This window comes from Neovison vison, chromosome 13, assembly GCF_020171115.1.
Source record: "Neovison vison isolate M4711 chromosome 13, ASM_NN_V1, whole genome shotgun sequence".
NCBI classification, from domain to species: domain Eukaryota; kingdom Metazoa; phylum Chordata; class Mammalia; order Carnivora; family Mustelidae; genus Neogale; species Neogale vison.
Window position 1 is genome coordinate 123,681,538 of NC_058103.1, and position 16,153 is coordinate 123,697,690.

Below are 16,153 nucleotides of genomic sequence, written 5' to 3' on the forward strand. Positions count from 1 at the left end.
GAAGTTGCTGTGGCTGATATTGAAGAGATTACTGCCTATGTTCTTCTCTAGGATTCTGATGGATTCCTGTCTACATTGAGGTCTTTTATCCATTTTGAGTTGATCTTTGTGTACGGTGTAAGAGAATGGTTGAGTTTCATTCTTCTACATATAGCTTCCCAGTTCTCCCAGCACCATTTATTGAAGAGACTTTTTTCCACTGTATATATTTTCCCATTTTGTCATAGATTATTTGCCCATAGAGTTGAGGGTCCATATCTGGGCTCTCTACTCTGTCCCACTGGTCTATGTGCCTGTTTTTATGCCAGTACCATGCTGTCTTGGTGATCACAGCTTTGCAGTAAAGCTTGAAATCAGGTAGCATGATGCCCCCTGTTTTATTTTTGTTTTTCAACATTTCCTTAGTGATTACCCCAATGTTTATAGCAGCAATGGCCACGGTCGCCAAACTGTGGAAAGAACCAAGATGCCCTTCAACGGACAAATGGATAAGGAAGATGTGGTCCATATACACTATGGAGTATTATGCCTCCATCAGAAAGGACGAATACCCAACTTTTGTAGCAACATGGACGGGACTGGAAGAGATTATGCTGAGTGAAATCAGTCAAGCAGAGAGAGTCAATTATCATATGGTTTCACTTATTTGTGGAGCATAACAAATAGCATGGAGGACAAGGGGAGTTAGAGAAGAGAAGGGAGTTGAGGGAAACTGGAAGAGGAGGTGAACCATGAGAGACTATGGACTCTGAAAAACAATCTGAGGGTTTTGAAGGGGCAGGGGGTGGGAGGTTGGGGTACCAGGTGGTGGGTATTATAGAGGGCACGGATTGCATGGAGGACTGGGGATGGTACAAAAAGAATGAATACTGTTATGCTGAAAATAAATTTTAAAATTTTTTTTAAATAGTAATACCCTAAAATAGAATTAAGGACAAAATTTTGATATGATTATGCTTGAATATAATTTATTAAGTGAAATTTTAGGTTTTATATTTCACACATTAAAATTATTACTTAATCTAAAAAATAAATTAAAAGATTAAAAAAAAAGAAAGAAAGGAAGCATACCCAACTTTTGTATCAACATGGGCAGTAATGGAGGAGAGCATGCTGAGTGAAAAATGTCAAGCAGAGAGAGTCAATTATCATATGGTTTCACTTACTTGTGGAGCATAAGGAATAACACAGAGGACATTGGGTAAAAGAGAAGATAAGTGAGTTGGAAGAAGTCAGAGGAGGAAAGGAACCATGAGAGACTGTGGACTGTTAGAAACAAATTGAGAATTTTGGAGGGGAGGGCTTGGGGGATTGGGAGGGCTTGGTGATGGGTATTAGGGTATTAAGGAGGGCACATATTGCATGGAGCACTGGGTGTGGTGCATAAACAGTGAATCTTGGAACACTGAAAAAAATAAAATTAAATTTTTTAAAAAAGAACATCCTCAGAACTTTCCAAATGATTGCAAAAACATTGATAGCATTTGATATCATGGAAGGCACATCTAGTGTTTGGCTCTCCTCTCCTTCCTAGGCATGGGAAGATTATAATTCCCAACGACTTTAGGCTTAGGCAGGGATACAGAAGTAGTTTCAACCAGTGGACAGTGATTTGAAGAGTCACTTCTGGACTGAGGTAGTGAAAATCTTACTCAACTTTTAATGTCTTTCTTCCCTATTGAGGCTGTATACTGAGATAGTAGGGACACAAAATAAAAGAAGCCTGTGCAGTTAAGTTACCATGTGGGAGATAGCAGACTTGGAGATTAATTCAAGCTATACCAACATTGCATGTGCAAAAACAATTTTTGTGCTAAGTCACTACTATTTTTTTCAATTTATTTATTTTTAGAAAAACAGTATTCATTATTTTTTCACCACACCCAGTGCTCCATGCAATCCGTGCCCTCTATAATACCCACCACCTGGTACCCCAACCTCCCACCCCCCCGCCACTTCAAACCCCTCAGATTGTTTTTCAGAGTCCATAGTCTCTCATGGTTCACCTCCCCATCCAAGTCACTACTATTTTTATGTTATATTACCATAGCATAAGTTTTGTATTTCCTAATACGGAGAATATGCTCAGCATTGTTTGTTGTTTTATCCCATAAGTCTTTTTTTTTATTCATACTTATTGGTAAATTATAAAGAAAACACCATAAACTTTCGCTAAAGGGGTATTCAAAAAGAAAAATAAATGTAATCCCCCTTGCTACCTTCTTCTTATGAATGAGAAACTATCAAAAATGGCACATGAGAATTGTGAGAATGGTGGTCTTTTTGAAGGATGGAGACATTAACAAGCAAAGAGAGCCATGTAAACATCTATTTTTAAAGACATATGTAATTTGAGAGAGAGAGAGAGAGAGTTGGGGGGGCACAGGGGTAGAGAGAGAGACATCATTCCCAGCTGAATTCCCACTTAGCAAGGAGCCTGATGCAGGGCTCAATCCCACAACCTTGAAATTATGACCTGAGCCAAATAAAGAGTAATACCCTTAACTAATTGAGCCACCCAGGTACCTCAACAGTAATTTTTAATGGGATGAATCCAACTTACTGTGACAGCCAGGATATGTGGGAAGGAGAACTTATAGGAAATAAGCAGCATCTGGTATCTGGAAGTATAAATGGCATTATGAATACCACGTAATTGCAATTCATTTCCTTGAAATTCTCTCTCAATATTTCTCATCAAATCTCTGAAAATGACCAAAAAACCCTCACAAACAAGAAATATTGACAGCAGCTCAATCAACAGAAATTGAGCATATTTTCATGTTTATAATTTTATACATTTCAACAGGTTACCAACCTTTTAAGCAGCAATACATTTCCATTCAACTGAATCACTACAGAACCAAAGTTCTCAGTTTATATAAAGCAAATTAAAAATGGAGAAACTTTGATTGAAGTAGAATAGGAGAAGACCTCCACTTGCTCCACACCCCTGTTGCTCCCATCCCCCTGAATGGTCTCTCCAGTCAGTAAAAGAATCTGCACAAATCTGCACAACCATTAAAAGACTTATAAAACATCCATAATATTGTTATGTATCTTTAGCACATAACTTATGTGCTACAAGATGATCTTCATCTGACTTCAAAGTTTCTCTTATTATTTTTCTAACTTATCTTTATACTACCTGGGTATGTCTCCTATGTGCTTATAATCAAATATAGTTTGTTGTTGGTCAGGCTTTGTGGAAGGCTGAGTTTTCCAGAGATGGCTGTCACAATGTATTTTATCCCACTTTCTCATTAAATATGGCATTGACTTTAAAAAAATATATGGCATTGGCATATCTTCCATCAAATAATGGGAAATACGACTCCTTCCCTTCAACATGGGTGAAACTTCAGGATAGAAGTAACACACATGACTTCAAAAAAACTTCAAAACTACTTCATAAAGATACACATACTTTCTCCTTGTTTCCCTAAGAAGTTAGCTCTTGAAACCCAACCACCATGCTATGGGGAAGTCCAAACCATGTAGATGGGCCTCCTGTACATGTTTTGGCTGACACCACCACCATTCTGCTGACAGTCAGCATCAACCTCCATACATATGAGTGAGAATGTCTTCAATGTGACTTCAGCTGCCGTCGCCATTTCACTGCAAAACAAGACACACCTTAAATAAGAACCACATCTACAAAAGAATCCAGCCAACTTCAAGAACCACAAAAGATAACAATAAAATGTTTCATCTTGAACTGATAAAGAAGATGTTGTTCATATATATGATGGAATATTACTCAGCCATCAGAAAGGATGAATACCCACTATTTACATTGACATGGATGGAACTGGAGGGGGTTATGTTAAGTGAAGTAAGCCAGACAGAGAAGGACAATTATCATATGGTTTCATGTGGAACATAAGGAACACCACGGAGGACCATGGGGATTGGATGGAAAACTGAATGGGAAGAAACCAGAGAGGGACATGAGCCATGAGAGACTCTGGACTCTAGGAAACAAAGTGACAGTTTCAGAAGGGAGGGAGTTGGTGGGGGCTGGTAAGAGGGTGATGGGTATTGAGGAGAGCAAGTGATATGATGAGCAGTGCTGTTATATGCAATTAATGAATCATTGAACACTACATCAAAAACTAATGATGCATTTATCATATGCTGGCTACTTGAACATATAATAAAAAATAAACATTAAAAATTTAAAAAAATGTTTTATCTTAAGTCACTATGCTCTGGGGTGACTTTTTAATGCAGCAGTAGCTAAAATCCATTCATTCCAAAAGTATTTACTTAAAGCCATCAAAGGGCAAGTCACAGGAGCTTCAGTAGTGATTAAAGAATATTTTCTCTTTATAGAGATAATATTCCAGTGCAAGGAGAGAGATGATAAATCCTTCCCACTGACTTTAGGGTAAGAATCTATCTTAAAATCATCTCTGTCTTTCCTGATCTAAGGTTCAAAGTCCATTTTGTGCAGTGATCTACAACTGGACTGGCATATTCCTAGAATTTGCTAGTCGTAAATCCCATTGGCTGAGAATGATGATATTAGTTTCTTTTGGGAAGGACAGAATCAAAGGATTTTAATGGGTAATCCTGACCTGAAAGAAAACCTATTATTATAACATAAAATATTTTATTAGGTTAAATATGAAGCATATAATATAAGGCATATATAAGATTTATCAGGTTTTACATTTTGTAAAGATCAAATATTCCTGAATATGCTTTGTTAAATAAATCATGAGAGTAGAAATCACTGTGATAATTTGTAAGAAAGTAAATATGATCTAGTCAGCAAAAAAAAAAAATCTGGGTTAACAAGATAGTTGGAAAAAGTCATGAAAAAGAGGGTGTATTTATTTAGTTTTTATACTCTTGCTGCTGAGAGAGGACATGAGGTGGAATTTGTGCAAAGTGTAATGATAGAGATAGTATGGGGAAAGCCTTTTAATAGAAAGCTAAGAATTTTGGTACTATTTATTGCCCTTTTGTTGTTTCAGTTGTCTTTGAAATCTGCTCTGTCTTCCCTGTCTCTTACATAGGAAGGATACCTGGCTGGGGAAAGGGCAGAGCTTCTTACTTTCAGAATTGCACCAAGGCTTCCAGTAGCTGTGATATCCTCCACTGGAAAGAAAGCCTCTGAATCTGTGCAAAATACCTGTAAAATTATTCGTTCAAATTAGACCACTGAACAAATACAGGGATTAAGTTACATGAATTTAATTTAGGTGAATCTAACTGCCATTACTCTTTTTTTCAACAGGATTTTAAAAAACAGACAATTAGAAACCATAAATAAAGCAAAAAGCTGCATGAAAAAATACTAAATAATTTTGTGAAATTTAAAAGAAAACATAATTAAACCTAAACTTGGACCATTCCACTTCAAGCAGTATGGGATTAATGAAATAGGATTAGGTTTCCTTCCTTTGGGGCCCAATTAGATTCTCAATATTCCCATATTTTGTATTTGCATATATATCTACTTGCTAAATTTGATTTTATAACTCCAAAATCATTTGTAACTCCCAAAGTAGTACTCATGGTGCTGTCCAATCATTTGTAGACATGTGCAGAGCAGCAAAAATTTTGAATTACACAGTAGGCAGGTTCCCAGCTGTGGTTAAACAAGAAGAGGCTGTGCCTTATTGTTCTAGTCCCTGTATTATGTAACAAGTGTTCTTTGTGCAGTCTACTTAATGCCATGTATTTTGCATCTTTGTGCTTTTTTTTGGTGATTTCCCTATTTAAAATGCCCTCCAAGGCTAGTGCTGCCATGGTGCCTACTCTACCTAAGTGCAAAAAAGCTGTGATAAATATTATGGAGAACATTTGTATGTTAGATAAGCTTTGATCAGACATGAGTTACAGCACGATTGACCATGAATTACGTGTTGATGAATCAATAATATACATTTTAAAAGAGGTCTTTAAATAGAAATAGACATAAAACGAGATTATGTATTGATTGGTTGATGCAAATGTTGTGACCAGGGGCTTTCATGAATCTAATTCTGTTTCTCCTGGGGGTAATCATTTGGTATTTGCTGATGCAGTGATTATGATGACTTTATATAATGTAACTGCCACAATAATAATTGACTGTATATGGTTTTATAAGATATGAGGGAGAAGTACCAGTGTGGTAAGTAACAATCTCTCAGATTAAGGAGTTAAATAAGTACCCTTTAAATATAAAAGTGCAGGGTGAATGAGTCAGTAAGTGGGTTAAGCCTCTGCCTTCAGCTCAAGTCATGATCTCAGGGTCCTGGAATCGAGTTCCACATTGGACTCTCTGCTCAATGGGGAGCTTGCTTCCCCTCCTCCCTCTCTGCCTGCCTCTCTGCCTACTTGTGATTTCTGTCTGTCAAATAAACAAATAAAAAAATCTTTAAAAAATATAATAGTGCATGCTTTATATTTTAAACTATTAGTTGCATATGAATACCTGTTGCATTTGCTTACCTATTATTCCTTTTCCCTTCTGTTATAGCACCTTGTTTTCCCTTTTCAGAAAACATATATATGTCCTGTGTATGTACTATAAAAGTACAATAGTCATATAACTCAGGCATGGCCAAGCAGTACACTTCACCCCATAGGAAAGAGATGGTCAAAGACAGTGAAAACCATGGGGTGCCTGGGTGGCTCAGTGGGTTAAGCCTCTGCCTTCAGCTCAGGTCATGATTTCAGGATCCTGGGATTGAGCCCCACATCGTGCTATCTGCCTAGCGGGGAGCCTGCTTCCTCCTCTCTCTCTGCCCGTCTCTCTGCCTACTTGTGATATGTTTGTCAAATAAATAATTTTTTTAAAAAAGACAGTGAGAAACATGATAATCTAACTTGAAACATAAATCCACAAAATCACCAAATTTTTCATTTTATGAAAAATGGAATGAGAAACCACATATTCCCCTTCAAGCCAGTTTAAACACCTTTTAGTAAATAAACACAGAAACAGACCTTTGGTATGTGAAAATGACTAAAAAGTTAAAGGTTAGTAATAGAGACTGGGATAGGAGGAAGGATGAGACACTTCTCACTTATTATCACTTTGCATTTTAAAATTTTTACTATGTGCATCTATTTCTTTCACCATAAAGGAGTAGTAATAAAAATAGCAATGTAGGTCATTACCACATTGGGACACTATCTGAAGGCTACTGGTCACTAAGTTAATATAACTTACCTCCAGCTATTGATGTTAGTCTCTGTTAAATTCTAGTTACCCAGCTGTAAGAGATAAGAAAAGTTGAGATTATTTAACTTCTTACTGCTAAATTTAAATTACGACTCTGGAGAGTAAAATGTCTATAGCTGAACAAATTGCACCCTCCTAAAAATTTATGTGCTGAAGCCCTAAGTCCCAATGTGGATATATTTGGACTTGATGCTTTTGAGGAGGTAATTAAGTTTAAACATGGTCATGAGTGAGGCTAATCCAATAAGTCTGGTGCTCTTATAAGAAAAGAAATCCAAGAGATGTGTGTATACAAAGAAAGGGCCATGTGAGGACACAGCTTCATGGTGGTGATCTGGAAACCAAAGAGAAAGACCTCAGGAGAAACCAAACCAGTACATTCGGGTTGATAAACTAAACCAGTACATTCGGGTTGATTTCTTGGACATAAATTTCTTGCAATATGCATAAAAATATAATATCTGTTCAGTTTATCCCATTGTTTTTTTTCAGAAACTCCAATTATAAGAATACTATATGTGGCGGGAGGAGTCAATATGGTGGAGAAGTAGCAGGCTGAGAATACTTCAGCCTGCAGGAGATCAGCTAGATAGCTTATCTAAAGATTGCAAACACCTGCAAATCCATCGGCAGATCGAAGAGAAGAACAGCAATTCTAGAAACAGAAAAACAACCACTTTCTGAAAGGTAGGACTGGCAGAGAAGTGAATCCAAAGCTATGGGAAGATAAACCCTGGGGGGAGGGGCCGGCTCCTGGCAAGTGGCGGAGCAACGGAGCACAAAATCAGGACTTTTAAAAGTCTGTTCCGCTGAGGGACATCACTCCAGAGGCTAAACCGGGGCAAAGCCCACGCGGGGTCAGCGTGGCCTCAGGTCCCGCAGGGTCACAGAAGGATCGGGGGTGTCTGAGTGTCGCAGAGCTTGTGGGTGTTGGAACAGGAAAGCCAGCTACAGAGACAGAACTGACAGTAAGCTCGCAGCTCGGGGTTACCTTGAACCGGTCGCAGGCTCGGTGAGCTCGGAGCGCGGCCGGAGGTCAGGCAGATGGGAGTTACTGGGCGCTGTTCTCTGAGGGCGCACTGAGGAGTGGGGCCCTGGGCTCTCAGCTCCTCCGGGCCGGAGACCAGGAGGCCGCCATTTGTATTCCCATCCTCCGGAACTCTACGGAAAGCGCTCAGGGAACAAAAGCTCCTGAAAGCAAACCCGAGCGGATTACTCAGCCCGGCCCCTGGTAAGGGTGGTGCAATTCCACCTGGGGCAAAGGCACTTGAGAATCACTACACCAGGCCCCTCCCCCAGAAGATCAACAAGAAATCCAGCCAAGACCAAGTTTACCTACCAAGGAGTACAGTTTCAATACCAAGGAGAGCAGCTGAATTCCAGAGGAGGAGAAAGCAAAGCACAGAATGCATGGCTTTCTCCCTGTGATTTTTTTAGTCTTGCAGTTAATTTAATTTTTTTCTTTTTCATTTTTTTTCTCTCCTTCTGCTAAATTTTTTTAACTTCTACCCTTTTCTTTTTTAACTTTTTTTTTTTTTTCTGATGTAATCACACGAGGGTTTATTTAACAAGTTTAAGCTTGGGCCCAAGTATAGCCGACACAGCAGAGTAGGGACTTGGACCCCAAGCTTAGTTAAGACGGGGATATTTATGGGTTCCTGTTACTAAATCAAGGTGGGGGTTTCTGGAACCCAAGCAGGGTGGGGGTTCTTGTTACTAAAGCAGGGTGGGGGTTCCTAGAACTAAAGTAAAGTAGAGGAAAGTTCAGCACTTGGGCACAGGGTTCTGAGATGGCTGCTGGAGCTAAGATGGCTGTACTTATGCTAAGGCTAAACCTGAGGTGGGATCGCCTTAATTTTTCTTGGCCTCCACACTCCTCTCATCAAAATTTAAAATGGTAAGTTTTTGATCACCTCATTTTACCACAAACCTTAACTTGGGAAGATGCACCTCTGGTCTGGTATGGGTGAGGACCTTTGGCACCATTCCCTTTTGTTGATTATCATAAAACACAAAAGAATTTATGGAAGGTCACGGATGATTTAAATCACCTAAGAGTTTGGAAATATCGTGGAACAAGATTCGCTGTCATATTACCAGTTAACTTCAGATATTAAACAGCTTCAAGATATTATTTAAGACATTACTCCCGTGTCATTACAATTAGTTCCAGGAGTTAGTTTTGCACAAAGGATTGATGATATTCTGTCTGATCTGAACCCTTTTACTTGGATCAAGAAAACTAGTCTTGGCATTATGGTGGAATGATAATTATTTTTATTGCTATAATAATTTTATGCTTAGTCCTCAGATGGTGTGAAAATACTTCTGACGACTGATCGATCAAGAAGTTGCAAAATCAACTTCCCTGCTTCTGCATAAACAGAGGGGAAATATAACTGCCCCTCAGAACAATGTACTGACCAAATGCTTAAGCTTGTACTAGCAACAGGCCACTGGGGGACAGGATGATAAACGTCCTTAAAGCCAAGCAACTGGGAATGCTGGGAATGCTGGGCTGGCTCAGAGTGGAACACTGCCTGCTGCTTTTTCTATTATCTCCCCTTCTCAAGAGATCACCTGTAGTTAATTAGATGATCCCTTTTAATGTGTTTACTCAACCACAAATCCAATACTGCCTGATCAGGGATAACTTGCTTATCCATAATTTCCTTTGACGCCTTTGTTGACTGTTATCTTGTATCTAATGAATATGGGACTGAGGAGTTGTTCAGGGTGCCAGTATTCTCAACTGCCCACACTGCTCCCTTTCTCTTTCTTTTTTTTTCCAATTTATTTATTTTCAGAAAAACAGTATTCATTATTTTTTCACCACACCCAGTGCTCCATGCAAGCCGTGCCCTCTATAATACCCACCACCTGGTACCCCAACCTCCCACCCCCCCGGCACTTCAAACCCCTCAGACTGTTTTTCAGAGTCCATAGTCTCTCATGGTTCACCTCCCCTTCCAATTTACCCAAATTCCCTACTCCTCTCTAACGCCCCTTGTCCTCCATGCTATTTGTTATGCTCCACAAATAAGTGAAACCATATGGTAATTGACTCTCTCTGCTTCACTTATTTCACTCAGCATAATCTCTTCCAGTCCCGTCGATGTTGCTACAAAAGTTGGGTATTCATCCTTTCTGATGGAGGCATAATACTCCATAGTGTATATGGACCACTTTTAACTAGTTTATCTAATATATATTTTTTTTCTTTTTTATAATTTTCTTTATTTGTTTTCTTTTTTTATTCTTTTCTTTTCTTTTTTTTCTTTCTTTCTTTTTGAACCTCTTTTTATCCCCTTTCTCTCCCCTCACGATTTGGGATCTCTTCTGCCTTGGTTAAAGCATTTTTTCCTGGGGTTGTCGCCACCCTTTTAGTATTTTACTTGCTCCTTCATATACTCTTATCTGGACAAAATGACAAGACAGGAAAATTCACCACAAAAAAAGAACAGGAGGCAGTACCGAAGGCTAGGGACCTAATCAATACAGAAATTGGTAATATGTCAGATCTAGAGTTCAGAATGACAATTCTCAAGATTCTAGCCAGGCTCGAAAAAGACATGGAAGATATTAGAGAAACCCTGTCGGGAGATATAAAAGCCCTATCTGGAGAAATAAAAGAACTAAAATCTAACCAAGTTGAAATCAAAAAAGCTATTAATGAGGTGCAATCAAAAATGGAAGCTCTCACTGCTAGGATAAATGAGGCAGAAGAAAGAATTAGCGATATAGAAGAACAAATGACAGAGAATAAAGAAGCTGAGCAAAAGAGGGACAAACAGCTACTGGACCACAAGGGGAGAATTTGAGAGATAAGTGACACCATAAGATGAGACAACATTAGAATAATTGGGATTCCAGAAGAAGAAGAAAGAGAGAGGGGAGCAGAAGGTATACTGGAGAGAATTATTGGGGAGAATTTCCCCAATATGGCAAAGGGAACGAGCATCAAAATTCAGGAGGTTCAGAGAACGCCCCTCAAAATCAATAAGAATAGGCCCACACCCCGTCACCTAATAGTAAAATTTACAAGCCTTAGTGACAAAGAGAAAATCCTGAAAGCAGCCCGGGAAAAGAAGTCTGTAACATACAATGGTAAAAATATTAGATTGGCAGCTGACTTATCCACAGAGACCTGGCAGGCCAGAAAGAGCTGGCATGATATTTTCAGAGCACTAAACGAGAAAAACATGCAGCCAAGAATACTATATCCAGCTAGGCTATCATTGAAAATAGAAGGAGAGATTAAAAGCTTCCAGGACAAACAAAAACTGAAGGAATTTGCAAACACCAAACCAGCTCTACAGGAAATATTGAAAGGGGTCCTCTAAGCAAAGAGAGAGCCTACAAGTGGTAGATCAGAAAGGAACAGAAACAATACACAGTAACAGTCACCTTACAGGCAATACAATGGCACTAAATTCATATCTCTCAATAGTTACCCTGAATGTTAATGGGCTAAATGCCCCCAATCAAAAGACGCAGGATATCAGAATGGATAAAAAAACAAAACCCATCTATATGTTGCCTCCAAGAAACTCATTTTAAGCCTGAAGACACCTCCAGATTTAAAGTGAGGGGGTGGAAAAGAATTTACCATGCTAATGGACATCAGAAGAAAGCAGGAGTGGCAATTCTTATATCAGATCAATTAGATTTTAAGCCAAAGATTATAATAAGAGATGAGGAAGGACACTATATCATACTCAAAGGGTCTGTCCAACAAGAAGATCTAACAATTTTAAATATCTATGCCCCCAAAGTGGGAGCAGCCAACTATATAAGCCAATTAATAACAAAATCAAAGAAACACATCAACAATAATACAATAATAGTAGGGGACTTTAACACTCCCCTCACTGAAATGGACAGATCATCCAAGCAAAAGATCAACAAGGAAATAAAGGCCTTAAACGACACACTGGACCAGATGGACATCACATATATGTTCAGAACATTTCATCCCAAAGCAACAGAATATACATTCTTCTCTAGTGCACATGGAACATTCTCCAGAATAGATCACATCCTCGGTCCTAAATCAAAACTCAACCGGTATCAAAAGATTGGGATCATTCCCTACATATTTTCAGGCCACAATGCTCTGAAGCTAGAACTCAACCACAAGAGGAAGTTTGGAAAGAACCCAAATACATGGAGACTAAACAGCATCCTTCTAAAGAATGAATGGGTCAACCAGGAAATTAAAGAATAATTGAAAAAAATCATGGAAACAAATGGTAATGAAAACACAACTGTTCAAAATCTGCGGGACACAACAAAGGCAGTCCTGAGAGGAAAATATATAGCGGTACAAGCCTTTCTCAAGAAACAAGAAAGGTCTCAGGTACACAACCTAACCCTACACCTAAAGGAGCTGGAGAAAGAACAAGAAAGAAACCCTAAGCCCAGCAGGAGAAGAGAAATCATAAAGTTCGGAGCAGAAATCAATGAAATAGAAACCAAAAAAAACAATAGAACAAATCAATGAAACTAGGAGCTGGTTCTTTGAAAGAATTAATAAAATTGATAAACCCCTGGCCAGACTTATCAAAAAGAAAAGAGAAAGGACCCAAATAAATCATGAATGAAAGAGGAGAGATCACAACTAACACCAAAAAAATGCAAACTATTATAAGAACATACTATGAGCAACTCCATGCCAACAAATTTGACAATCTGGAAGAAATGGATGCATTCCTAGAAACATATAAACTACCACAACTGAACCAGGAAGAAATAGAAAGCCTGAACAGACCCATAACCAGTAAGGAGATTGAAACAGTCATTAAAAATCTCCAAACAAACAAAAGCCCAGGGCCAGATGGCTTCCCAGGGGAATTCTACCAAACATTTAAAGAAGAACTAATTCCTATTCTCCTGAAAGTGTTCCAAAAAATAGAAATGGAAGGAAAACTTCCAAACTCATTTTATGAGGCCGACATCACCTTGATCCCCAAACCAGACAAGGATCCCATCAAAAAAGAGAGCTATAGACCAATATCCTTGATGAACACAGATGCGAAAATTCTCACCAAAATACTAGCCAATAGGATTCAACAGTACATTAAAAGGATTATTCACCACGACCAAGTGGGATTTATTCCAGGGCTGCAAGGTTGGTTCAACATCTGCAAATCAGTCAATGTGATACAACACATCAATAAAAGAAAGAACAAGAACCATATGATACTCTCAATAGATGCTGTAAAAGCATTTGACAAAGTACAGCATCCTTTCCTGATCAAAATTCTTAAAAGTGTAGGGATATAGGGCACATACCTCAATATCATCAAAGCCATCTATGAAAAATCCACCGCAAATATCATTCTCCTTGGAGAAAAACTGAAAGCTTTTCCACTAAGGTCAGGAACACGGCAGGGATGTCCAATATCACCACTGCTATTCAACATAGTACTAGAAGTCCTAGCCTCAGCAACCAGACAACAAAAGGAAATTAAAGGCATCCAAATCGGCAAAGAAGAAGTCAAACTATCACTCTTTGCAGATGCTATGATACTATATGTGGAAAACCCAAAAGACTCCACTCCAAAACTGCAAGAACTTGTACAGGAATTCAGTAAAGTGTCAGGATATAAAATCAATGCACAGAAATCAGTTGCATTTCTCTACTCATCAAGGCAGGATGGTATTGGCACAAAAACAGACACATAGATCAATGGAACAGAATAGAGAGCCCAGAAACAGACCCTCAACTCTATGGTCAACTAATCTTCAACAAAGCAGGAAAAAATGTCCAATGGAAAAAAGGCAGCCTCTTCAATAAATGGTGTTGGGAAAATTGGACAGCCACATGCAGAAAAATGAAATTGGACCATTTCCTTACACCACACACAAAAAATAGACTCAAAATAGATGAAGGACCTCAATGTGAGAAAGGAATCCATCAAAATCCTTGAGGAGAACACAGGCAGCGACCTCTTCGACCTCAGCCGTAGCAACATCTTCCTAGGAACATCGCCAAAGGCAAGGAAAGCAAGGACAAAAATGAGCTATTGGGATTTCATCAAGATCAAAAGCTTTTGCACAGCAAAGGAAACAGTTAACAAAATCAGAAGACAACTGACAGAATGGGAGAAGATATTTGCAAACGACATATCAGATAAAGGACTAGTGTCCCAAATCTATAAAGAACTTAGCAAACTCAACACCCAAAGAACAAATAATCCAATCAAGAAATGGGCAGAGGACATGAACAGACATTTCTGCAAAGAAGACATCCAGATGGCCAACAGACACATGAAAATATTCTCCATATCACTCGGCATCAGGGAAATACAAATCAAAACCACAATGAGATATCACCTCACACCAGTCAGAATGGCTAAAATCAACAAGTCAGGAAATGACAGATGCTGGCGAGGATGCGGAGAAAGGGGAACCCTCCTACACTGTTGGTGGGAATGCAAGCTGGTGCAACCACTCTGGAAAACAGTATGGAGGTTCCTCAAAATGTTGAAAATAGAACTGCCCTATGACCCAGCAATTGCACTACTGGGTATTTACCCTAAAGATTCAAACGTAGTGATCCAAAGGGGCACGTGCACCTGAATGTTTATAGCAGTAATGTCCACAAGAGCCAAACTATGGAAAGAACCTAGATGTCCATCAACAGATGAATGGATAAAGAAGATGCGGTATATATACACAATGGAACACTATGCAGCCATCAAAAGAAATTAAATCTTGCCATTTGCGACAACATGGATGGAACTAGAGTGTATCATGCTTAGTGAAATAAATCAAGCAGAGAAAGACAACTATCATATGATCTCCCTGATATGAGGAAGTGGTGATGCAACATGGGGGCTTAAGTGGGTAGGAGAAGAATAAATGAAACAAGATGGGATTGGGAGGGAGACAAATCATAAGTGACCCTTAATCTCACAAAACAAACTGAGGGTTGCTGGGGGGAGGGGTGTTGGGAGAAGGGAAGTGGAGTTATGGACATTGGGGAGGGTATGTGCTTTGGTGAGTGCTGTGAAGTGTGTAAACCTGGTGATTCATAGACCTGTACCCCTGGGGATAAAAATACATGTTTATAAAAAAAAAATAAAAAAATGTATGTTGCAATTAAGAAAAGAATACTATATATGCTGAATTTCCATTCTACCACTCTTTTCTGACTTTTTTTCTTTATCCCATTTTTATTCTCTAAGTTGTCTTTTTTCAAACCCTGCAATTACATTTTTTGTCTAGTTATTTTGTCTCTTTGTGATCCACTTTTCATTCATGAGATAATTTTTTTCTTTTTCTCCTTTTCTGAATTTAATTAATTATATTTTCATTTCTTCACATTTTTATCCATTTTTGTTTCCTTTTTTTAGATGTCTAATTTGAAGTGTTTTTTCATACCCCAAAATGCTTGTTTGAATATATTTCATTTTCAGTATTGATCTAGAGTTTTATTTTAATTATAATTACTATATTGTGGGAGATTTGCAATTAACTGAAGTGTATTGCATTAAATTTTCTATCGTAATTCTCAAAGACTCAGATTTCTTCATTTTGTGGATTTTTGGGGGGTGGTGTTTACAAGATTCCTAGTTCAATGGCACCCTCTGCTGGCAGTATAGCAGATTTCAGGTATAGAGTGGTTTTATGTTGGTTTATGGTTGATGCAAAATTGATCCAATTTTCTTTGTCTTTTAGTTAAAACGTCTCTATTTCATGTGCCCCTTAACATGTAATGCCAACATATACTTAATCCTTTCTTTTATTCTTTTGCTTCCCATAAATGTCCCTTCAAAGACTGACATTTTGAATTGTGTGTACTTTAAATTGCTTCCTTTTATTCCACGTTTTTATCTGATTAGATCTCTTCAGTACACTCATAATTACAATAGACTTACTGTTTCTGGTAGTGATCCTAGAGGAGTTTTAGACCTATTGCTAAGGTTTTTTTAAGATTTAATTTAATTTAATTTAATTTAT

At 38.4% G+C, this 16,153-nt stretch overlaps 1 long non-coding RNA gene across 1 annotated transcript; it reads right to left on the bottom strand.

Moving 5' to 3' along the window:
• Positions 1–423: 423 nt before the first annotated feature.
• Positions 424–8,202, bottom strand: LOC122893788. Its single transcript, XR_006381685.1, has 6 exons — positions 8,178–8,202; positions 7,175–7,218; positions 5,066–5,143; positions 3,495–3,621; positions 2,564–2,621; positions 424–449 (listed from the first exon to the last, which is right to left on the bottom strand). It is a non-coding gene; the product is annotated as an uncharacterized LOC122893788 (long non-coding RNA).
• Between the last annotated feature and the right edge of the window lie 7,951 nt (positions 8,203–16,153).